Source organism: Protopterus annectens, chromosome 4.part1, assembly GCF_019279795.1.
Source record: "Protopterus annectens isolate FY-2018-M chromosome 4.part1, PAN1.0, whole genome shotgun sequence".
Classification (NCBI taxonomy): domain Eukaryota; kingdom Metazoa; phylum Chordata; order Ceratodontiformes; family Protopteridae; genus Protopterus; species Protopterus annectens.
The window spans coordinates 511310932-511337293 of record NC_056734.1 but is presented as its reverse complement, the minus strand read 5'-3'; the positions used below and the strand labels follow the sequence as shown (position 1 = coordinate 511337293).

At 37.9% G+C, this 26362-nt stretch overlaps 1 protein-coding gene across 1 annotated transcript in view; it reads left to right on the top strand.

Annotated features, from left to right (window-relative positions):
• Positions 1-26362, top strand: part of LOC122800943 (ephexin-1-like) — an 822598-nt gene that overhangs the window by 4135 nt on the left and 792101 nt on the right. The window lies entirely within an intron of this gene.

Here is a 26362-nt window from a genome sequence, read left to right as displayed (position 1 = left end):
TAATCCTATTTACATACATAAGGAGCATAAGCAGTGCTGGGTTGATGGTCCAAGACAAATGCTTTTTGTGTCTCTCTCAACAATAGTTTTTAAAACACTAACAAACAGCTCTGCTAAGGCCCTCACAAATTACATCATTTTGACACTTAGGTTTTCCCAGTATTCACATTACATCATTTTAATACTTAGTCTGGAGTAACCAGGCAAACAGCTTGCTAAATAATGCAGTTTAACACTTGCTTAGGAAACTACAACAATAAAAGACATTTCACATGTATACTCTAACAGTTATTCCTTAAGTTAAGACAATAGAAATAATGTGTTCAGCCAGACACTTTGGCACCATTTTTCAGATAATTGTAACTTCAAAGAACATTTGAAATGCTTGGCTTGATTTTTCCTTACAGCAGATGGCAATGTTGCAACAATCTTGAAGTTCACATTTTATAGTGTTTTCTTTCATTTAAAAACACAAGCCTGTATTTTACATTTATTTATACAAATGATAGAATTATGTATCAAATTCTATTTGACTAGGCTGGCAGCCTTCACCCATCTTTCCCCAATCTTTACAGTGACTACTCTAAATTATCTCTGCATGTGATCCTTACTGTTGTATTTCTTATCTGAGATACAGCTGGAAAAAACTGCATCTATTAGTCCACTTACCCAGTTAACAAATAATTAAATAAATATAAACTCACAGAAATAGTTAGCAGTGGTGTGGTGTGACCAAAACCATTTCTGAAGGAAAGCCTGGGGTTATTACAATTGTTCAGTATTCTAAGGAGTTCAAAAGCATTCTGTGATTTAGTGGAAATGCACTGTAACACGGTACGAAAATTAACTGGGTAAAGAGTTCCAATTTTTCAGGTAAAGTACAAGAGATGATTGGAAGCATGCAGAGGAAGAATGGGATAATGTGAGAGAAGACTATATAATGGAGGTTAGAAATTTTCAAAGTGTTTTTATCCCCCCCCCTCAGTTCTTCCCCACTGACTCATCTGTCTAGTACATGCAGGCATCCAAGGATATTGGAAGGCAAAAGCTGGGGACTGTGAGTTAGAGGATCTCATCAGGTTCCACATCTCAAAATAAACAGGTGAGTCTATCATTATACAAAGTCAGGGGTTCAAAATGAACCTCCTTCTTAGTAGCTGTGAAGATTGGGTGAAGATAGGTGAAGGCTGCCAGCCTAGCCAGATAGAATTTTGGCATTTGTAAATATTAATGTAAACCACAGGCTTGTTGTCTTAAATGGTAAAAATAGTGTTTTTGTACATGTCCAGGAGCTAGGGTTAAATGTTTTGAATGCAGCCAGTGGGGCCATGTGGCATACAGGTGTCCACGGAGGCAAGGTGGAGAAAAAAAGGTGAGGGAGCCAGTAAGTGGGAAAGACAAAATGCCAGTAGTAGGTTGTCTTGGGACAGCAAGGGTACCAAACTACCCTCAGAAGTTATATCCTATTGCAGGGAATGGCAAAGAGGACATTACCAAGAGAGACACACCCTCTGATATAACCACTGTAAAGCCTGCAGTATATGTAGTTTTGATGAGTTTGTTTGATTGCGTGGGGGGGGGGGGTTGTGTGTATGTTTATGTGTGTACTGTATGTGTAGCGTAATTACGGGATTTTGAATTTCACAGTTGTGTGTTTTTGAATATGTGAGTTGTGGTTGGGTTTTCGGCTTTGTCGTTCGAAATAGTGAATTTCGAGATTTCAATATTTCGAAATTACAAAGTGGACCCCTTTGAGGATATACCTGCAGATGTCATGATGGGGAATGATTTTGATAATGCAGTAATCTGTGCTCGTGCAGTTACACTCAGTCAGGCTTGAAGATTATGGGTCCTCTGAGTACCCCAAGTTGCATGAGGAAAAAGTATATCCTAGTGGTAGTGGATTATGCTACACAATACTCTGAGGCAATGGCTTTGTCCTCCATTGAAGCAGAGAAGGTGGTAAATGCTCTGTTAGAGATTTTCAGCATTATAGGTTTTCCAAAAGACCTGCTGGCTTGTCTGTAGAAGTCCTGTGGGGTGAAGCACATGAAGACCACCCCCTACCATCCTCAGACTAATGGTCGTGTTGAGAGGTTAAACTCTACAATCAAGTCCATGCTACGGGCATTTGCAGATCAGTTTAAGAGGGAGTGGGACAAATATTTTCCCCGTCTGTTGTTTGCTTACAGAGAGGTTCCCCAGGAATCCACAGGTTTTTCACCGTTTGAGTTGCTGTATGGGCATAGGTTGAGGGGACCTCTAGATTTAATTTCAGATGAGTGAGAAGGTGACTGCGAATCTCACAAGGAGTCTGTTGTGGCATATGCCCTAAACCTCAGGACAAGCCACAGGGAACTCATGGGCTTGGCCCAGGAGAACCTGGCAGAAACCCAACAACAGATAAAGGTGTGGTATGACAGGAATGCTCAAGCTAGAGAGTATGCTGTGGGGCAGCAGGTAATGGTTCTCATTCCTGTCAGATGCAACAAGCTGCAAGCAGCTTGGGATGGATCCTACAAGGTGGTAAGAAAGATAAGTGATGTTAACTACATGGTGGAACTGCTAGGCAGAAGGCAGGGGCACAAATTGTACCATGTTAACATGATGAAACCTTACCATGATAGGGAGGCCCTTGTGCTGAGCATTTGCAGTGGATTGCAGGAGGAGTCCAAGGGAGATCTGGGGTCTGATCTCCTCAGTGAGGCTCGAGCTGACACCTCAGTGGAAGGGGTAGCAATGTCCCACATGCTATCTCCTAGCCAGGTTTGAAATATCCAAACAGTGTTGCAGGAATTTGGGGACATGTTCACTGGGAAACCAGGGTGTACCCACCTGGGGCAGTACCAGGTGGATACAGGACCCCAAAGGCCTATTAGACAGGCCTCTTACAGAGTGCCTGAGAGAGTCAAACAAACTCTGAGGGAGGAGGTACAGGAGATGTTGGAACTAGGGGTGATTCAAAAGTTGAACAGTCCCTGGGCCTTCCCAGTGGTGCTGGTGCCAAAGAAGGATGTCAGCACCAGGTTCTGTGTGAACTACAGGAAATTAAATAGTCACAAAGAGTCAGATGCTTACCCCATGCCTAGGACAGATGAAGCCATAGAGCAGCTGGGTGGGGCTAAGTATCCTACCACAATTGATCTTACCAAGGGTTACTGGCAGGTGCCCTTGACTCCCAGTGCTAGAGAGAAGTCAGCCTTTGTGACTCCTTTTGGCTTGTATGAGTTCACAAAGATGCCCTTTGGGATGAAGAATGCCCCAGCAACTTTCCAGGGGCTGGTAGATCATATCCTGGCAGGGGCAGGAGGGTTTGCCATTGCTTACATAGATGATATTGCCATCTACAGCCATTCCTGGCCAGAGCACCTTCAACATGGCAGGGAGGTGCTGGGCAGACTACAGAGGGCAGGGGTGACCATTAAGCCGAGTAAATGTCAGGTGGGTATGGCAGAGGTCTCCTATCTAAGACATAAGTGGGGAGTGGTAAGATAAGGCCAGAACCTGCCAAAGTGGAAGCCATTCAGGCATGGCCTGCACCTGTTACTAAAAAGCAGGTGAGGGCATTTTTAGGGACAGCAGGCTACTATAGAAAGTTCGTCCCCAGTTATAGTACCATAGCTGCTCCCCTCACAGACCTGACAAGGAAGAACAGGCCAGATAAGGTAGTGTGGACCCTAGCATGTGAGCAGGCATTCCAAAAGCTTAAAGAAGCTTTGGGGGGGGGACTCCCTGTGTTAGCCAGTCCAGATTACAGCTAAGAATTTGTTGTGCAGATGGATGCTTCGAACCATGGGGTGGGGGCTGTACTTAGCCAGATTTATCCAGAGGGAGAAGAGCACCCAGTGGTTTATCTGAGTTGTAGGCTCCAACCCAGGTGAGGAATGCTATGCAGCTGTAGAAAAGGAATGTCTAGCCATAGTGTGGGCACTGCAGAAACCAGCCTTATCTGTATGGAAGGAAATTCACTGTTAGGACAGATCACAACCCCCTAACATGGTTAAAGAGAGTTGGCCAGCAAAATGCCAAGTTGCTAAGATGGAGCCTGAGGTTGCAAGCATATGATAAATCCGTGCAGCACCGCAGTGGGATTAGCAATGCCAATGCAGATGGTCTCTCAAGACAGGGAACGGGGTAAGGTATACTCAACTGAAAACTGGTTGCAGGAAGTAAGGCACCAAACACAAAACGTAAGAACAAGCAGTTTAATCTAAAATGAAGCGCTTTTTGTCACAGTAAATACTGTGACTTCTTCAGATAAAAACAACATTGAGAGCATGCCCTTAAGTAGTCAGTGAGCAGTAATTAATTAGTTAGGTAATTAACCAATATTAGTTAATCAGTTCATTTCATTCTTCTTGACAACAAATTGAAAACTAGTACTCATAGAAACTACAGTTTCTAAAGACTACAAAAGTGTCACAAACACATTTAGACACACCCACATGCAAAACTCAAACCCTAACCCTACAGAAGAAACAATACTAAATGTTCTTATATACCATAAAATACCTACAAAGGTATACTCAGACCTCACTCCCTCAAGCAGCGTTTTTCAAGGGTCACTTGAAAAATTAGCTTGAGTTCTCTAGGGGGGAGATATGTGAAGATTGGGTGAAGATAGGTGAAGGCTGCCAGCCTAGCCAGATAGAATTTTGGAGAAAATTCTGTCATCTCTAAATATTAATGTAAATCACAGGCTTGTTGTCTTAAATGGTAAAAATAGTGTTACATGTGGAACTGAAAAAAATGTAACAGTGCACTGTACTGACCAAGTAAAGCATGTTGTGACCCTTTGATGTTAAAACTGATATTTCAATGTCTACATTTATCTGTTCATTGCCATGACCACTGTTATCCTCTTGTTTTTTTTCTTTTCTTGTGTGTTCTTTTATATTTATATTTATGTATGTTTATGTTTTTGTTTGCTTTATTTATATTTGTTAACTGGCACGGTGCACTGATCTACATGGACCGTTTTCAGACTCCTGGGAGCAATGCCTGGCTAAGTGAATAAAATTAAAAAATGTCCGTTATTAGTGTAAATCGGGTTACTGCTAATAACTCAATCCCTTGTATAACGCTGACTCTCTCAAGTTCGTTTTTACCAAATGATAAAATTCCAAGTAAATCTCAACGTAAACTGTAGAATCTTCTGTAGAAATTCCAAATAAATCTCTTAAAAGTAAACTGTAGAATACAATGTAGCAATAATCACTTTGTTCGTTTTTTTTAAAAATCCAGTTTATTCGGAACCTATCCATGCCCATTGCATGCCCCCACCTATGAGATTCTCTGCACAGCGTGGGATGTAGAGCTTAATTAACTGGCTACATCCCATCAAGTAATCATCCTAGGAGGCAATATGGGTGATGCTTGAGTTTCCTTCCCTCCCCACCCTTTACTCTGTTAACAACAGCTATGTATCTGTTTGTGAGAGTACTACCAGCCAGAGATTATTAAATGAATCAAGGTAGTGGCAGATTAAGGACATAGCAAGAAAGACCAGCAGCAGATGATTTACCTGACTTCTTCCAACTTTCAGAATCCACCCTCACAGAATCTCATACTGTCCTGCTTCATTCTTCATTGCTACTTCACTACCAACAGACATCTAGAACATGCAGATTTCTGTACTTGGTTGTGCTACTCTTCAGATTATCCTCTATTCTTCTCCTCCTACTGTGCCATCTGTCATCCTACCATGACTCTAATAATGTCTCGGAACAACTCTCTAACTCTGCCCCAACCTCCTATCCATACTTCCTCTTTACACTCTCCACACATTGGACCAAACCTATTTTTTTATTGCCGCTCATCTTTATTCCAAATAGAGACTGATTAGTTGCAGTTCAACTCAAACCAAACCAAAATTAAGTGCAAGAATCCTCTCCAAAGACAACAACAACCAATCCCCAACCTGGAGATCTAATTTTTGATTCAATAAATGATTAGAAGTATAAGAAATAAAACTGCTGAACTACATGCCTGGATTACCCAATCTAAGCCTGATGTTCTCGCTCTAATTAAACTTGGCAAAAACACAGCATAAAAGACTCTGAAGTTATACCTCCTGGCTATAATATTATCCATAATGACTGTATCAAGTGGAAATGTGGTGGTCTTGCTTTAATATTTCCCAGTACCTACCATATTTTCCTTTACAGCAAACCAATACCAAAATTCAATCTAGCAGAGCTTCTTATTGTTTTCCTTAAAATAAACAATTATAAACAAATATGTATTAGTGTCCTTTATATCCCTCCTGGTGACAATACATCTATACTGGAAGATATCCTACATTGGATATCCATAACATTTCTACAAGAAAATATATCACTGGGTGATGTGAATGTCAGTTGGTTGGTCACAAACTCTAACTCCCCTGCATGTAGCATGAACCTATATGGTTTCACACAACTGATTAATATCCCCATGTATTAAAGCAAGACATCAAGTTCTCTATTAAACTGGATCCTAGTATCAGACCCTAGCAAATACTCCACCACAGGTACAATGTCAGACTCTCCCAGTCTATATGACTCGACATCTCACATATCTACTTAAACAGAATATTTATAAAACAACACATAAGCTTTCCAAGTTTAACCCAGAAATGTGCATTACTACACTATCATCTATTATCTTGAAATTCCTAAAAATCTTTCCCTTGGACAATGCTGTAATTGAATTCAATGCAACTTTTCTAAATATCCTAAATAGCCTTGCACCTCCTAGAAGGAAGGCACTGAAAACAAATAATGCAATATTACTAACCAAAAAGAGTAGAATGCTAACATAGGATAGAGAAAAGGCATGAAAAGAATGGCAACAATATAAACCACCACAATATTGTGAAAACTTTCGAATGCTTCGCAATCGTACTAAACAGTAAATAAAGACCAAAAAATATACTATAATAACTTTCAGAATAATATTAAATGCAACCCTAAAAAATTTGGACAGCCATTAAAGAAATCTGATATCTCAGCTAAAAATTCAACCTAAACCCCTCTCCCAATAATTGACCACTTGAAACTGCAATATAGTTCAACTCTTATTTTATAGATGGTATAGTATCTCTAACCAAGGATTCCTCGACATTTAATTCCAACCCTGCCCAATAGCCACATATCACCACATCCACTTTTACCTTCAAACCTGTGCCCGCATCCTATACAAAACGTCTCTTAATCAAACTTAAAACCATGTTCTTCTTCAGCTGATGACCTACCAAACTATTACCTAAAATAGCAGCCAATAGCATTGCCTGTCCTGTCTTAATCCTTTATAAATAGGTCAGTCTGGGAATCCTATGTTCCCCCTCACTGGAAAAAGTCACACATCATCCCTCTGCACAAGACAGAATTGCTATAGGCCTAAAATTATATCTTTCCTCACTAAAATACTTGAAACATGTATTAAAAAACAATTTCTAGACTAACAATTACTAGACTATATCCAGCAGGAAGAACTCCTCACCCCTGTACAACATGGCTTCCATCCTTCCCATAGTACTAGCACTGCCCATCTAACACACATAGATACTATCAATAAAGCTACAGATGATGGCAATCTAGACTTGTCTAAAGCCTTTGATATTTTGTCACAGCAAATGTCCTCACTAGATCTCTCTCAGCCCACCCCTTATGTGGTTTAAAAGCTACCTGGTCCAATAGGTATCAGTCAGTAAAATGCCACTCTATGCTCTCTCCTTACCTTGCAGTCACCCCCAATGTACCACAAGGCCTTGTCCTTGGTCCTCTCCTCTTTATCATTTTCACCAGCACCCTCTATATTTCCACACAACAAGCCATCCTAATACAATACACAGACAATTCCACTCTCATTTTCACATCTGACAACATGGTACACCTCCAAAAAAATACAGAGGAAGCTTTTAATAGCCACTGAAACATGACTTCACAACTCAGAGTGCATGCTCAGCCTAAAAAAGACCACACTACTACTTTTTCCCCAAATCCCCCTCTCATGAAAAAACAAAATTTAAAGTCTATCTTGATAGTACAACCATTGAAGTCACTTTTCATAGCAAACTATTATAAGTGATAGTGGATGTTAATTTTACATTTGACCTGCATATACAAAATTGCATAACAAAAACTCATTTAAAAACTAGGGATGCTTTACAGAGACAAAAACTTTCTTACCGAATCAAGTAAAACTACACTTGCCACTACTTATCTCCTCCTCCATTCTTCTATATGGCGATCCCATCCTTACTAACCTCCAGGCTTCACAAAAATGAAAACTTGTACAATGCTATAACAAAGTTACTAAATTTGCAGCACATACTGCATTCATCAGGTCTAATCCTTCCCTCTCATCTTTCAAAACCACTCTGAAAGTTTTTCTAGCTAAAATCTGGCTCTGTTGTTGTTCAAAACCAGGATACACTATATCCCAAATGTGAACACTTACCTTTTCATTTCTTTTACCTCCTTACTCTCCCTTCTTCACTTACTTCTTTACTGCTATCTAATTCTATTCCCTAACTTTCTAAATATACCATAAGCCTATTTTTCCCTTCGTTCATATTGCCATTCCTATTTGTATTAGACTAACTTGCCTTTAATTTCTCTACAAACTGTCTAAACTTTCTCTAACTATTAAATGATTGTCATATACCTTGTATCTATTCTTAACCAATGTTTTTATATTGTCTAATTTGTTATAATTATTTAAACTGCGGATGGTTTTGTTTTATTTTTCAACACTGTAAAATTATTATTATTATTATTCTTTAAAATGTTTTGTAATAATTTGGAGCTTTTCTCCATGGGCCTCTTCTGAAAATGGTCTTCTGCCCAGTTGAACTTTCTCGGTAATCAAATGTCAATAAATAAATAATAAATTTACTGACATGAGCTCCAGAAATTTAAATGCACAAAACAGGATGCTACAGACACAGAAGAAAGTACTAGTAGAAATATGTACAAAGATTAGTGCTAGTCTTTGTACATATTTGTGCGATTAAATCTTGGAAACGGTACGAGCTTCTGTGTCTGTAGTGTCCTTTTTCATGGATTTACAAGTTCGTTTTGTGTTTTTTACAGGCTCCAAAAATTCAGTTCCCTTAACATTGTGTCAGAAAAAAAAGATGCATAGGCCAGCACAGTAAAATGAATAGAGAAAATGAACGTAGCAGACACTGAAGGACAATCTGACAGAGAAGCATTGTTTAATGTGACTGATATTTCTGAAAACAAACAGCAAATAAAACTTTATAACACTGCCTTCATTAAGTCAGTCAGTACAGTATTGGCATGTTTAGACAGCTTATGACTAGACATGGGCTATTGTGGTAATAGTAGTGGCTATACTTTAGGACTGAGTTATGTTGCTGGTCTTTAATACTTTCATCTTGATTTTTTGAAATGCTAATTTTGGAGTACATTTTGAATGTGATACCATTATGTAATGATCATTCTATGATAATAAATTATAGGTACTTGCTGCCAAACTTTGAAAAGCTTACTTAGATCTGCTGAGATTCAGTAATAATCCGCTGAATAGTACGTGGTTATCACTCTGCAAATATAGATCACATTGACTGAGGAGACTGATTTTGTATACAAGAGGTGGGCAGAGTTGTAGGAACAGTAACATACGGATGAGGGTACAGAGGACTTACCTTGCTCTGTGGAAGTCAGTGAGTTTTTGCAAAAGATTTAATGGCATTCTGTTGACTAAGTGATACACAGATTTCAAGGTTTGCCAATTTATTTCTGTTTGTAATCTGTTGATGGTAGTTTGTAATTGTTTTGGACTACCATTATGTTTCAGCCTGAGTATGTATCTATTTGTCTTATCTAGAAGGCTCAACTATTGATAACCATGTTTTTAACTCTTCAGTGGCTTTGAGTGTTTTTAGAGTAGTGCAGAAGGAGCCCTAAATGGTGGTAGATGGTTAATAAAAGTTGTTAGTCAGGTCTGCAGTGGTGCATAGTAGTATTGATTCATAATTCATAAACATTTGTGTACTTCAGGGAATGTGTGCATTACTAACTGTGACTTCCACAATAAGGCAATATGTCTGAACAGTGCTTCAACAACCAGAAATGGATGCTCACTGAAGGCAGACTGTGCATCACCATGGCCATAGCGTGTGCCATACTAACTGTGACTTCCACAATAAGGCAATATGTCTGAACAGTGCTTCAACAACCAGAAATGGATGCTCACTGAAGGCAGACTGTGCAGCACCATGGCTATAGCACCAGGTCTGATCAAACTAAGCACACACACTATGGCACTCGTAAGGCTGTACGCTGTAGCTCCTGTGGTGCACGGCTTGATTCCTTCAGCTGTCATGTGCCTTCTGCGCTATCTTCAGCAAGTCACTTTAGTAGACAGTGTTTGGGGGCAACTGGGAATTAGGGCTAGGTTCTCAGTGGTCACTAGGACTGCAAGCTTAGTAACTACCTTTAAACCTATGAAAACAAAGAATATATAGGAATAAAATTATGAATACCTGGCTTGTAGCTATTATATTCACATTTTGACAGACATCATATGCACGGGCCACTAACAGCTGTTATGCAGGTACACCCACATGTGATGAATAACCCTATCCACACTTTTAAATAGTATAATTAGCACTCCCATATATGTGCTAAAAGGTGTCTATTTATGTAGCTAAAAGGTGTCTGTATATGTAAGCATCAGTGCTACCTGAGACATTCAGTATTTCAGTCCTATCTAAGCATGGAAAATTTCAAGCACATACATTTTAATAACCAAGGACAATAGCCACCATTTCCATACATTAGGTACCTAAAATATGCATGATGCATGGTGTTATCACATAAAATAATTCTTTTGAAATCTATGAAATGCAAGTCTCTTAATATGAGTCGCATATAACTTTGCACACATTAACCAAACTGCCTGCCTCATTAACATTTTTATGTTACGTACTTTGTCATAATTATATTAGTGAGTTTTTTTAGTTTCTGCCAGTGTTGCATTGTTAGACACTAGAGCTGTACAGCATGGGGTTCAGGGACAGACATGACATTGAAGAAATATGGAAAAAAGGTAACAGAAGTAAGTACAGTGGTTGAAATCTTTGCTATTATTTTTTCTAATTATAATAGCAATGGATAATTATAATATCAGTGGAATATATCATAGGCAAATGGTATGTCTGAATCCTGAAAATTATTGTCCCTAAATCAGGACAGACTAGGTTATTGATGCCTTGAAAAGATCAACAAAGGACTGCATTCCTGGGCCTGATGGTCTAAATGGTAATTTTTTGAGTAAGATCAGAGAATCCTGAAGTAAAACCTTGGGAGTATAACTTTAGTGTCATCTAGGGATCTGTTTTGGGGTAATTTCTATTTCATGTTTTCATGTTACTGCTGTCTTATAATAAAACTACAAGAAAACCCTAGCCAAGCTAGAGTTTGTACTGTGTGATAACTTAAACCTCCTGTAACAGAGGCCCATGAGATATATGCAAATGACCCCTTCACACAGTGAAACTCTTAAGTTGGCTAGTTTTTTTTTCTAGTTTACTAATTGGTTTGTCTATGCTACCTTATAATAAACGCAAATGATGCCAAAATAGCAAGCTTGTTTAATATGGTTAAGGATGAGGCAGTTATACAGAAGTATGTTGAGCTTTTTATATGGGTATAGCTAAATAGCATTTTTGTTAATAGTAAGAAATGTAAAATTATAGATATAGATAGACTTAATCAAAGGTATCCATATTGATTAAATAATGATATTTTATGTGACGTTGTTGTTTATGAGGATCTAAGAATAAAGAAAACCGAGGACTTGCAATTTGAATATCAAGTGACTAAAGTTAAGAAGCATTTTGATACTACTAGAATGATATTTTATTCCATTTGCTTGAGAAACAAAGTTCTTCTGCCAATATAGGAGAATTACTAAACCTATATTGGAATATGGTGTGGGTTTTTGTGCATATAATGCAAATTATATTAGAGTTGAAAGGCTACAAAAATACTGTACCTTAGGTGGGGAAAGGGGAGCTACTATGAAAGCAAATTGAGAATTTTAAATGTAAACTGTGTCCATCATTGTTTACTCAGCAACTCCGAGGAGATTTAATATGGGTATATAACTGCTTAACTAATACATTTTTATAACGCATACTAGGTATCACATTTCTTAACTTCTGGATGAAGTGCTAGAAATAATCATTCATTGGTTAAACTGAGAAAATCTGAAAGGTCTAGGGTAGCAAAACATTTCTGACTAGGGCAGGTAAAGTTGGAATCAATTGTCAGCAGATGTAAGACACAGAGTTTAAATGTCTTTAAAAACAAGATGGACGGCTGGTATAATGACAGGGTCTGTTGGAGCTAGTTCCCATGAATGAAGGCTTATAATGACGTCTTATGAGGTTCTGAGCCTTTAATGTAACATTGTATGGCTAGCTACATCCCCCTCAGCTACAACTCATGAGGACATCTAGGATACACATGAGGATATTTCTGCAGCACAGCCATATCCATATAGTCAATACATCAGTATAAACAAAAATATGAATATTTAATTCTGATAGAAGTCTCTACACCATATATGTAGCTTGCAATTCTCTGATTGGATCTTTGGGGGCTGCTGCCACTGGGCCCTACTGTTTGATGTTGCCGACAGAATGAGCTCTTGGGGTGACCATGCCACAGCTGCATGTGATGCAGGTGACATCAATGCAGACAAGCTGTTGCAACTCTCACACTCTTTCGGCCACCGCCTGTATCCTTTGAATTTACACCTGGCAGAACTGAAGAGAGATTGGAGTCAATGTGCCACTCGGGTCTTAAGGGTTGCCATGACAGGGGAATAGAGTAATGTGTTCCTTGTTCATGTAATAATTTCTGTGATAAAATGAGGTTTGACACCCTCAAGGTGGCTCACTACTAAAGCCAGAATGCTGTGTCCTGCTTGAACATTGGTGGGTTCTCCCACCCAGAGTCTAAGACAAGGACTGGACCACCCCCCCCCCGTTATCCCCCTCTACAATGTTTCCCCATCCACACTCACTTGGATGATTCTTACACCATTGTCGTAAAAATACTGGACCTGCAGGCACAGCTGCTCAGCCTCCCCTTTTGGGGGGGGGGGAGCTGACAGGCCAACCCCAGCAGTGCCTGATCTTCCTGGTATGTCACCATGAGGACCTCCTCATGGGATCTCTACAGCTCTGCTGCTGTACATTGTGTTGCTTATCTGAAATGCACAGGCAGGTACTCACAGTAAGTACCAAGCGATCTAGCTGCAGACGTAATGCGCAAAACAAGTATGTACCAGTCATACTGTCGCAGCCACTGAAAGTAGCGCTCATGTGTTGGGTACCAAATATCTTCCATGTCTAGTGACTAGCATTTTGAGCACTACAAATGTCAGCAGTAATGACCATTAGTTAAATAATTCATGCATGTTGCAAAAGGTTATATTTATGGATGTGAATAGGGTGATACTGATATCACATGTATACATCATGGCTGTGAATATGATGATACTGATATCACATGTATACATCATGGCTGTGAATATGGTGATACTGATATCACATGTATACATCATGGCATATTGAATCAGCCTATCTGTGTAGGTGGTGTATATGGGGATAAAAGCTTGACTTTAGCATGCAGATCTGAGAAAAAGCTACAAGGCATAGTGGCATGACACATTTACAGTTAATGGTGTAATTTACATATAATTACTGTTTGCTATTCAAATATGTAACTGTGTGCATGCTTTATGTACACAGTGAAGGAGTTTAACTCACAACATGGTGATGTTTCCATGTGGCTAGGTCCAAAATTACAGTTAGTAATGTGTCTATCACTAGTCTTATGTTTAATTTCACAAATCTTGATTATGCAGATGCTAGTCAACATTAAATTGAATAAATACTGAGAACTGCACCCCGAAGGAGCCAGAAAGAGCTATATTAACCTATACTTTGTATCCCAGAACCAGTAAACCATGGTGTGCTAGTATAGATATTTGTAGGCATCAAGGTCTAGGCAAAGGTCTGCACATTAGGTTCTATCCGTCCATGAGTCAGCATAATCTGTATGTATGCTGGATCTTTAGAGTGACTGTCAAATTGCATTTTGCATACAATATGCACCTAGAACCAGGAGTGGTGTGTGTCAAGGGATCGCACATACATTTCAGATATCTCTCTAATAAATATAGCTAACATACATTACAAAATATCTACCTGTATGATAATGTAAGCAAAAGAATAATAATTTATAGGCATCTACATAGATCTAAAATGTATGACAATCTCTTACCATCAAGCAATAAATACATTTTCAACCTCCTCTGTATGAAGTTATTCATCTACATCTTGTAGGTCCATAGGTAGGTACTAGGCTAGCTGCCCTTGTGGTTCATTTTAAGCCTAGCCAAGTTCCCATTTTGTGCTCAAATTAACCTATCTCATTTAGTTTGAGATTGGCTTTACCCATCCCATGGTTGATAATTCTATATTATCCCTAATAAGATAACTAGGACCATACCATAGATAATTTGAAGGGATCCATGCATGGGATAAAGCATTTAGAAGCTGTTATCTGTCCATTAGTAGGACAGGGGGCAGTCCTGAAGTCAATTATTTCCCATCCATAGATCTAAGTTGTACTTGAAAATGGACATGGATGAACTTTGTTTTATGTGGATGGGGAGTCAGTTTCACAGCAGTGGTATCGACTGCAAAATAAACCTGTCCCTCCAAACCATTCTGTTGATGTTGCAGAAGGGGTTTAGATCCCTAGACCAAATATTTCTGTTGCTGTTCGACTTGCTGATGTGCAGTAACACCATCAGTAATAGGTTGGATGATGCCTTGTATGCCAGAACACAAGTCATCTCTTAGCAGTCTGTAGGATACCAAGTATGGTAACAGGGCTTTGAGTTGGTCCATGTAGAACATATTGTTTAGGCCTTGTATCATTTTAGTAAGATATTTCTGTGGGCTGTTTAAATCCTTTAAGGAAGAAATATACTGAAAGGTGAATATATGCGATCAAACTGCACATTAAACCTAAAATACACTTGGAGATGAGAGAGACTATGCCTTTAGTAGGGTTTTAAATGGAGTCATTCTTTCATGCCTACAACTACAAGTGACACGCTGCAATCCAGCACTAATGCTGATAAGTTTATTTATTTGTTAATTGGGTAAATCCCCCCCCCCCCAAGTCCTTCTTTTTAGCAGTTAACCTAGGAACAGTGCCTAGTTAAGCAACTTCCTTGGAGCTGCAGAATAAGTAAATAGAGACTGAAGATATCCAATCCAGGAATAAAATAAATGCACTTATTTACAATGATCTGCCAAATACTTTGTCAGACCTCATCTGAAGGAGTGAAAAAATATCCACCTAGCATGCAAAGGTTGAGTGGGAGATCAGAACTAGTCCAATAGTCTTATTAAATTGCTCTGATTAGGAAAAGAGTCTAATAGGAAACATCATTGTGAGAGTTTATTAGATAACTCTGTGGGAAGACAGGAATGGAGACCATTTTCAGCCATGCCTTGGGTCAAAGGTGGGAGGCAGTTGCAACAATTAATCACTACAGTGTAGTATTTGGTAGATAAGCAGTACATTATACGAGTTTACATCCATAAAGAACCATATCTGGGTCATAGCTGTAAATTGTCACAAGGCTAGCCACTTTATCCAATAAATAAAATGGAACACAAGACATGCCAATGTGTCTTAATCAGCTATCAAAATGAGAAATAAAATCCAAACTAAGAAAGGTTGAGGAAGTGACAATTAGGCTTAAAGGGGTGGGGTTAGGCAATATGTACTGTAGTGTTGTGTTCATAGTAAGTCTGGTGACTACAGCTAAACTATCATATATTGAGGGAAGAACAAAAGGTTATTTATATATTTACTTTTGTTTACTGGAAATGTAAACTGGTCCAAGGCTTGTTTTTAGCCATGATCCAGGCCATAGGTGTAAGTACAACAGACACTGACAATGAACACTATATTGCATCACACATACAGAAATTACAGTCACAATTAACAATCAGCACTGTATTACTTTTAAACTTGCAGAAATTTTGGTCAGAGTTAATAGTATTATACAAATTTTGCAATGCAAGAAACATTATTACTTACTTTGCATTATATAAAGTATACAATGCAAGGATATTCTGAGACTTCACATTAGAAGTACAATATTCCTGTATTACATAGCTTTAAGGCACAACCAATGATTTTAAACTTGCACAGAAGACTGCTAGTTGTCAACTGGAGAATTACTGAAACCATCATTAGGCACCTACCGAGCAATTGTAACCATCCTTATGCAAGGAAAACATCTGTTTATCTGCTGGGTAGAGGATCATTGTCTGTTAGAGCCCTCTAGGGGTTGAATAGCTATAGTCAGGTTTGTTAGCAATAAACTGAGTAGGGACATTTTCCACATTTCTTTACAAAAGTAGGAGTATGGAGTAAACAGAAACTGGGGTGCCTTGTTATATGTAGTATTTGTTATATGTTGAATTAAGTAACATAGATTAAATGAAAAGATAAAGGCAACATAAGGCATTAAAGGCAGATAAGTGAGAAGTAATAAGTAATAAATATTATCAATTAAAGGCAGTAGAAAGTGCTGGTCACTGATTAATTTGTTCTTAAGGTACCCACTCCATCCAGTTTAGTGTCATTGAAGAACTTGGAGCCATTGATGGCACACAGCAGATGCAAGAAAGAAGCCAATCACAGATAGTATATATAGTAGTATGTAGAACATAAGGCATGATACTATAAGTTGCCATCATATATGCAAGCAGTAATGCACGACAGGATGTGTTTTATTGGGGAAATAACCCCCCCCCCCCATTCAGGGGTGTTGCAGACAGAAGGACACTAAACCCTTGGAAGGGTGTTATTCTCCAATATAACATACCCTGGGTGGACATCCTTGCACTTAGAGAATGCACTGTATGTTAGATTGTTTACTATTTGTTTTTATTTTACTACTGTATATATTTTTGGTATAAAATGGTGGCATAAATATTGTTGTTGGATGAAGTATTGTACACTCAAAATATGTTATGCAAGTATTTTATGTCTATACACACATAGGCACATGTACCTAACAGTTACAGCTACCTTGAGTCAGTATACATCAGATATGTAGCTGTGGTCAGATGAATGAAAAATCATAGCATGCAAAACATTACAACCCCCCCCACCACCAACGTCTCTTAACTGTCACCGATTTTGCTACTTAGTGCTGCTCCGTCTTGGTAGAATGTCTGATTTGCTGGTAAATCAGTGAAGGTTAAGCTCTGTCAATAACACCAGACATTAAACTTTCATATTTATTGTTTACAAAATGCGTGCTTCTGGGCTAACTGTTATAGTCGAAATACACTGACTCTGTCTGACTTGCACACACGTAGACACAAGTGCATTATTTTGTTTTTCTTTTTTCTTTTTTATAATTTTATACTTACTAAACAGCAAAGCCGCAAAGTGACTGAATTTAGGTAGCAATAATGTTCCCTTAATTTTGTGATACTTGGAAAGAATTGTGAGGAAAAAAGGGCATCTGATGGGCCAGTGAAAGACAGTAATATATGTAATATATGCAATAAAACAGCTATTTAATAAAGTAGACGACAGGCACTGTGTTCTGGTTACCAACAAGCATTCTGGTTTTCCTTCAGGTTAGACAAAAAAATGTACTGCAAGTCTTGAAGTTTGCACGTGTTGCATTGTATAATGAGACTTGCAGAGGACATGGTAATGCATATTCCAGGATGGGAGTAAGATCGTGCAGCAGTACATGTTCAGAAATGTATAAGATAGTAGCTTCTCGAGTGACCTTCGGCTGTAGTAGTACTTTGGATGTAATTCATTCACTGTGATAGCTGATGGTTATTGTTGGAATTGAGCAGATTCCCCAATATTTGGACATGATTACGTCTATTATTAGGTAGCTTAAAGGTCCTAGACAGCTATTCCATAGAGTGGGGGGTGGATTTTAAAACAGCATATAATTTGTTAGTATGTTATGATTATTCTTGTATATCCAGTCCCATACTTTAAAAAAGTCTGTCTCCAGTGTACTTTAAATTCCAAGATGTTAGACTTTGACTGCTCATTAGTATTATTACACTAAGGCCAATTAGTGCAGCTTGAGGTTTTTAAAATCTAAATAAAAAGGAAAGTTAGAAACACTGATTGATCCATGTGAAACACTTGAAGTAGCAGAACAAACCCAAGAAAAAATGTTGCCTGACTGACAACGACTACAACCTGGGTTCTCCTTGTAAGCTAGTCTCTTATCAAGTTGGTAGACTTTTTCAAAAGGAGCATCCAGCAAGGTCTGGTTTACTACTGCTATCAAATACTCCTTTCAGGTTAGAAAAGAGTGTGCCTGTGAGAAATACTGCCTCATATTAGTGCAGTTATCTTTGGAAATGGAAGGGAAGACTGCAAAAGTACTATGTACTATCTACTGCCCACCCATTTTTATGCCGCCCCTATCCTAACCAAGCTACAATCCAATCTCATGTCCAGGCTTGAACTTGCATATGACAAAAAAGCAAGATTTGCTATCTTGCCCAGGTCTTTCAACTCTTATCTCTCACTACACAACCAATCATACCCTTTGTAGCTCAGATCAACACCTCCTAGAAATTTACAAGTCAAAAAAAAATAGGTAAGCATCTGTACAGTCACTCAGATGCTAATTCATGGAACAAACTGCCACTATCTGTAAAACCTATTAGTAGTGCTAGATGCTTCAAAATATCATTGAAAGACCACCTTCTGAAATCTAGGACCTGCTCATGTCAGACCTTATACCAACTACCACCTCAACCTCTACCTCCTGAAACACAAACTGTAAAACACACAATACATACAGCCTCTACCTCTTTCAAAATTCATGCACACAAATACAAACACAACTTTCAATATACTTATCTTTATTTCTCTCTCCCTCTTCCTTCTCTTCTATTAAATGCTCAAAACCTTTCTAATCATTTACTAAATGGTACTATATAAACTTCTTCCTCAAAATTGTGTCACATAATATCCTATGCATGTTGTTGTTTTTCTTTGTGTATTTTAATAGTACCTGTATGTACTGTTTCTGTTTGTAATATTACCTGAATCTCAGTGTCTTATGCTTATTGTGTATAAACTTGTAAATTGCCTGGTTTTAACTTTTAATTTTGTAACTTTTTAATCTGTAACTTTTAATATTGTAACTTGACCAATTTCTATTGGAGCTTTTCTCCCTAGGTCTCTGCTGAAAAAGGGCTTCTGCCCAGTCGGGCTAACCCGGTCAACAAATGTCAACATAAATCAATAAATCCAATACTGAAAAGAACAGGAACTTCCCAAAGAAACTCGTGCACGAAAGGATGTAAATTCTTTTCTTTTATTCCACAATCCTATAGCAGTTAAGCGCTTTCAACTGGAACCCAGTCTTCTTCAGAACAGTCAACAAGCACCATAACTTCCTTTTTATACATAAACCAATACAATCATTTTAAAAAAAACATTTAAAGGTATAGTGCACATTCAGCAGCAATGACCATAAAAAATCAATATTTATAATCTTCCTAGATATTTGAATAAACCCATATCTAGTGTATACAATAATTATACTGTCAAACTATTAAACTATATAAAATATTTATAAAACATTTGTATATTTAAAATTATTTTTAAACATGTATGTAAACTATATATAGTATATAAAAACTAAAACTCTATTTCATATTCATACTACTATCAATATTGGAAGACTTGAGACTTTTAATAAATCAATAAGTATATTACCAATACTATAATAACTCAATGACTTATACTAAGAGAGGATCAAGAAAGGTTTAATACTGATGGACTCGTTTAGTCCTGGGGGTCTAGTAGCGTCTAATAAAATCTGCCATCTGCTTTCCAAGGCAGCCAGTTTCATCTTCCAGTTTCCCCCAAATGTTGAATAACTAATGGTATCTATGATAGCAAACTGAAAAGTGTGCTCTTTACCATATTCATGGATATGTTTAGACAATGCATTCTTCATGTCCTTCCTCTGAATACGGTAAAGGTGTTCATATATACGCTTTTTGAAAACTCTTTCAGTCTTGCCTATGTAATACATAGGACAAGTACAACATGTAGCAATATATATCACCCTACTTGTGTTACAATTTCCAGTTCTAGTTCTAATACATGTAGAGTTGAAGTTTTAAGTCTAATGTATCTGGATTCATTAATAAACTTACACTGTTTACATCTGCCGCATTTTGTTGTACCTTTGTACATATCCTTTGTGGCATTATCATAATTGGCTTTCTCTAATAATCTTTTTAAATTAATGCCTGTCTTATATACAAATTCAGGAGAATTTCCCACATTACGTTCCAAATTCGAACTAACAAGTATATTCCAATGTTGTCGTAATATGTCCTTAATAAAACACGTATGTGGAGTGTAAGTCAAAATACATGCTCGACTAGAATAACTGGATGGCAGCCCTTCATGTTTTTCATTAACTATATATTTACCTAATAAAGGGGGGTACTTCTTACCCCATTCATTACCCACATATTCAATTGTATCCAGGAGCATGTGGTCCGGATATCCACGATTACTAAATAATGTCCTAATGGTATCAAGTTCCGTTCTCATCACAGCTTCTGTCGAAGACATCCTCGCTACGGATACACTGCCCCTTTACGATGTTTTAAAATGTGTGGAGGATGGTTACTTGTAAAATGTAGGTAATCATTGGAAAAAGTTGGTTTGGAAAATTCTAGAAGTGAATGTATGTTGGTCAAGACCAACCAAGGCGTCCAAATAAGGATTGTCCACTGTACTAGTTTGATGAGTAAATTTTAAAATGTAGAGGATAGATTGATGAAAGCCATAAATTCTTGTAATTCCTCTATAGAGGCCTTCCACAAAATAAAAATGTCATCCAAAAATCTGGCATAGAATGAGATGTGAGTATAAAAATGACTCTTAAATAACACTTCCTCTTCCCATTCCAGCATCACCATGTTGGCAAAGATGGGGCACCCATAGCAACACCTTTTGTTTGCTTGAAATATTCCCCTTGAAACACAATATAATTGTGATCTAACACCAGTCCCATCATGTCACACAACAACACAACCTTGTCCCAACTAACAGCTGCATGTTTCCTGAGGCTATTTGAGAAATGTTCGATTCCTAGTTCTCTGGGTATACTGGAGAAAAGATCGACCACATCAATGGTGACTAAGATGAGGTCTGGTCTCCAATATTCATGTTGTAATTTGCCCAAAAAACTCCACGAATCTTTCATGATGTGTGGGATATTTCCATAAATGTGTTTTAGTTGATGATCAATCCATTTCCCTATGTTATAAGTCTTGGAATGGGAGCCGGAGATGATGGGTCTGAAGGGTGGTTGCTCCAAGGATTTGTGAAGTTTGGGTATGCCAACAATGGTTGCCAGAATGGGGTGGTCATTCTTCAAAAACATATAAGTGTCATTTGTAATCCTGTTGTCTATTAAATATTCCTCTATAGCCAGATCTATACGATGGTGTCCGATGTTAATCTGATTTAAGGAGACATTTTCGTAAGTGTCTGCCTGATTTAAGATGTCATAAATACAAGACTTGTATGCTTCAACATAAAAAAGTACTAACCCACCACCCTTGTCGGGTTTCATGATGCGTACCTCTTTATTCTGCATCACTTGGTTAAGACATTCCTTTTCTGATTGAGTAAGATTTTGTGGTGGACCGTTATGCAACAAATTCCTATGTCTAATGTCCCTGTGTAGTCTATAAATGTCTTGACTAACCAATTTCTCAAAATTTGATATACTGGGATGAGATACAGGAACATAGGAACTCTTTTTGCGCAACTGTATGTTTTCACCAACTGCCTGGTCCGTTGAGCCATCAAAAATCACAGCCAAATTGAGTTTGCGACAAAAAAGTTTCACCTGCTTGATATTATCAACTAAATTATTGCTAACAGTGGGAATAAATTTCATTCCTTTGTGCATGACCGAATGAAGTCGTCATTTACCTCCACATCTGTGTAGTTATAGACTTTGAAACCTTCAAAACATGTGACCATAGGATAATTCAAAGATGACTTCCTACTACTAATAGTATTTCCCTCTGAAACAATATTCTGATCAATAAGAGGGTAAATGTCACAGATTCAGTTTCATAAGTCTTGTCTACTGTAACTACACTTGCTCCTGTGTGGGAATGTTGATCTATTTTTTGTATTGGGTCCACTGTTTGTTGGGATGTCTTGCAAAAAGAGGCTTGGCACTCTGAAAATCCTATGTGTAGTCCAACGGGGGGTGGACATAAAACCTACTTGTGACTCTTTAACTTTAGGCCATATATAAGCTCTGTTGTTACTGTATGCTTCGTGGTCCCTAGTAAGTTTCTTGCTTTTCCTCTCAAATATAATATTGGCCCTACTCTCCGCTTGAAAAAATTGTTTTAAAAGTTCATTCCAAGTCTCATAATCTACATCATTACATATAGTCTCATACATGATTTCTAACTCATCTCCTAAAAGGTCACGTTTCTCTTGTTGATATTTTAATAACAGTTCCATGAAAGCAATTCCAAAACCATCAAACATACTATTAAATTCATTCATCACTTCCACATTATAAAAATATGCCTAATGGTAATTTAAAAATCGTAAACCTTTAGGAACCATCTTCAGATTTATACAATTTTTAAATAATTAACATCTATTTTGCATTGTTGTATGCAGTAAGTTTCTTACCAAAGTCATAAATCATTTCTTTCAGAGAGCTATATATGTGATTTTTCTCATTAAATTTCTTATTGTAATTCTTTTTACCAAAGTCATACATATCACCATGTCCATTTAGCACATTTTCAAATAGCTCTCTTTCATTTGTCTTTGTGGTAAACAATTCACTATTCATTATTTTATTGTGTTCAGGTTGGTCAAAAATCCTTTTTGTTTGTTTAGGTTTAGGGCTAGATATAATATAGGCAACAGTACCTTTTTTGTCAACATGATGTTTCTGCTGAATGCTCCCGTTAGGTTTATTCGTGTGTACCGTCTTTGGTCTAGCCCCATTCCGTTCGGCCTCACGTCTTGCCCTCGATATACTAAAATCAAAAGTGAAGTCCTGGGCTGGTGTGAGTGCATCATCGTGAAAAACAAACCGTCGCTGTTCTTTAGGTGATATAGCAAAACCGTCACTAGTATCCGGTAAATCAATTGTGGCTTTGTTGTTATGAACTACATCCTCCGAAGATAGTAAAGCTACGGGAAAGCCACGTTCAGGTGTGGGTAACCTCCTCCTGAAACTCGTTGCCTCATGCCCCAATGCATCAACGCCAGACACCTTCCGGTTTTCTTCAGGGACTTCCCCTTCCCTTCTGAACGCCAGCGTGCTTTCTTTTGATGGACAACCGTCACTTTGGGGTGAATGCAAATCAGGCATAGTTTGCAATCCATCATTAGAAGCCTGAAGTGCCTTATTAAAACCAATACTGTTTGGAAGTACCTTGTTAGAAGCAATACTGTTTAAGAGTTCAAACAGTTTACGTATTTCGCCCTGCACGGCTGATACTTCAGCCCGAAGTCCATTAAACTCCTCTCGAGACAATGAAGCCTCTAAGGTAGTCTCCTGTTCAGCCATGTCAACCAATAAACAAGAAAGTTCAACAACTCCAATACTGAAAAGAACAGGAACTTCCCAAAGAAACTCGTGCACGAAAGGATGTAAATTCTTTTCTTTTATTCCACAATCCTATAGCAGTTAAGCGCTTTCAACTGGAACCCAGTCTTCTTCAGAACAGTCAACAAGCACCATAACTTCCTTTTTATACATAAACCAATACAATCATTTTAAAAATTGCGCCAAAACATTTAAAGGTATAGTGCACATTCAGCAGCAATGACCATAAAAAATCAATATTTATAATCTTCCTAGATATTTGAATAAAGTATTGGTTCAAGCGTTCAGAAGGGAAGGGGAAGTCCCTGAAGAAAACCGGAAGGTGTCTGGCGTTGATGCATTGGGGCATGAGGCAACGAGTTTCAGGAGGAGGTTACCCACACCTGAACGTGGCTTTCCCGTAGCTTTACTATCTTCGGAGGATGTAGTTCATAACAACAAAGCCACAATTGATTTACCGGATACTAGTGACGGTTTTGCTATATCACCTAAAGAACAGCGACGGTTTGTTTTTCACGATGATGCACTCACACCAGCCCAGGACTTCACTTTTGATTTTAGTATATCGAGGGCAAGACGTGAGGCCGAACGGAATGGGGCTAGACCTAAGTCGGTATACGAATAAACCTAACGGAGCATTCAGCAGAAACATCATGTTGACAAAAAAGGTACTGTTGCCTATATTATATCTAGCCCTAAACCTAAACAAACAAAAAGGATTTTTGACCAACCTGAACACAATAAAATAATGAATAGTGAATTGTTTACCACAAAGACAAATGAAAGAGAGCTATTTGAAAATGTGCTAAATGGACATGGTGATATGTATGACTTTGGTAAAAAGAATTACAATAAGAAATTTAATGAGAAAAATCACATATATAGCTCTCTGAAAGAAATGATTTATGACTTTGGTAAGAAACTTACTGCATACAACAATGCAAAAATAGATGTTAATTATTTAAAAAATTGTATAAATCTGAAGATGGTTCCTAAAGGTTTACGATTTTTTAAATTACCATTAGGCATATTTTATAATGTGGAAGTGATGAATGAATTTAATAGTATGTTTGATGGTTTTGGAATTGCTTTCATGGAACTGTTATTAAAATATCAACAAGAGAAACGTGACCTTTTAGGAGATGAGTTAGAAATCATGTATGAGACTATATGTAATGATGTAGATTATGAGACTTGGAATGAACTTTTTAAAACAATTTTTCAAGCGGAGAGTAGGGCCAATATTATATTTGAGAGGAAAAGCAAGAAACTTACTAGGGACCACGAAGCATACAGTAACAACAGAGCTTATATATGGCCTAAAGTTAAAGAGTCACAAGTAGGTTTTATGTCCACCCCCCGTTGGACTACGCATAGGATTTTCAGAGTGCCAAGCCTCTTTTGCAAGACATCCCAACAAACAGTGGACCCAATACAAAAATAGATCAACATTCCCACACAGGAGCAAGTGTAGTTACAGTAGACAAGACTTATGAAACTGAATCTGTGACATTTACCCTCTTATTGATCAGAATATTGTTTCAGAGGAAATACTATTAGTAGTAGGAAGTCATCTTTGAATTATCCTATGGTCACATGTTTTGAAGGTTTCAAAGTCTATAACTACACAGATGTGGAGGTAAATGACGACTTCATTGGTCATGCACAAAGGAATGAAATTTATTCCCACTGTTAGCAATAATTTAGTTGATAATATCAAGCAGGTGAAACTTTTTTGTCATAAACTCAATTTGGCTGTGATTTTTGATGGCTCAACGGACCAGGCAGTTGTGGATACGGAAACATACAGTTGCTAAAAAGAGTTCCTATGTTCCTGTATCTCATCCCAGTATATCAAATTTTGAGAAATTGGTTAGTCAAGACATTTATAGACTACACAGGGACATTAGACATAGGAATTTGTTGCATAACGGTCCACCACAAAATCTTACTCAATCAGAAAAGGAATGTCTTAACCAAGTGATGCAGAATAAAGGTGCGCATCATGAAACCCGACAAGGGTGGTGGGTTAGTACTTTTATGTTGAAGCATACAAGTCTTGTATTTATGACATCTTAAATCAGGCAGACACTTACGAAAATGTCTCCTTAAATCAGATTAACATCGGACACCATCGTATAGATCTGGCTATAGAGGAATATTTAATAGACAACAGGATTACAAATGACACTTATATGTTTTTGAAGAATGACCACCCCATTCTGGCAACCATTGTTGGCATACCCAAACTTCACAAATCCTTGGAGCAACCACCCTTCAGACCCATCATCTCCGGCTCCCATTCCAAGACTTATAACATAGGGAAATGGATTGATCATCAACTAAAACACATTTATGGAAATATCCCACACATCATGAAAGATAGTTTTTGGGCAAATTACAACATGAATATTGGAGACCAGACCTCATCTTAGTCACCATTGATGTGGTCGATCTTTTCTCCAGTATACCCAGAGAACTAGGAATCGAACATTTCTCAAATAGCCTCAGGAAACATGCAGGGGTTAGTTGGGACAAGGTTGTGTTGTTGTGTGACATGATGGGACTGGTGTTAGATCACAATTATATTGTGTTTCAAGGGAATATTTCAAGCAAACAAAAG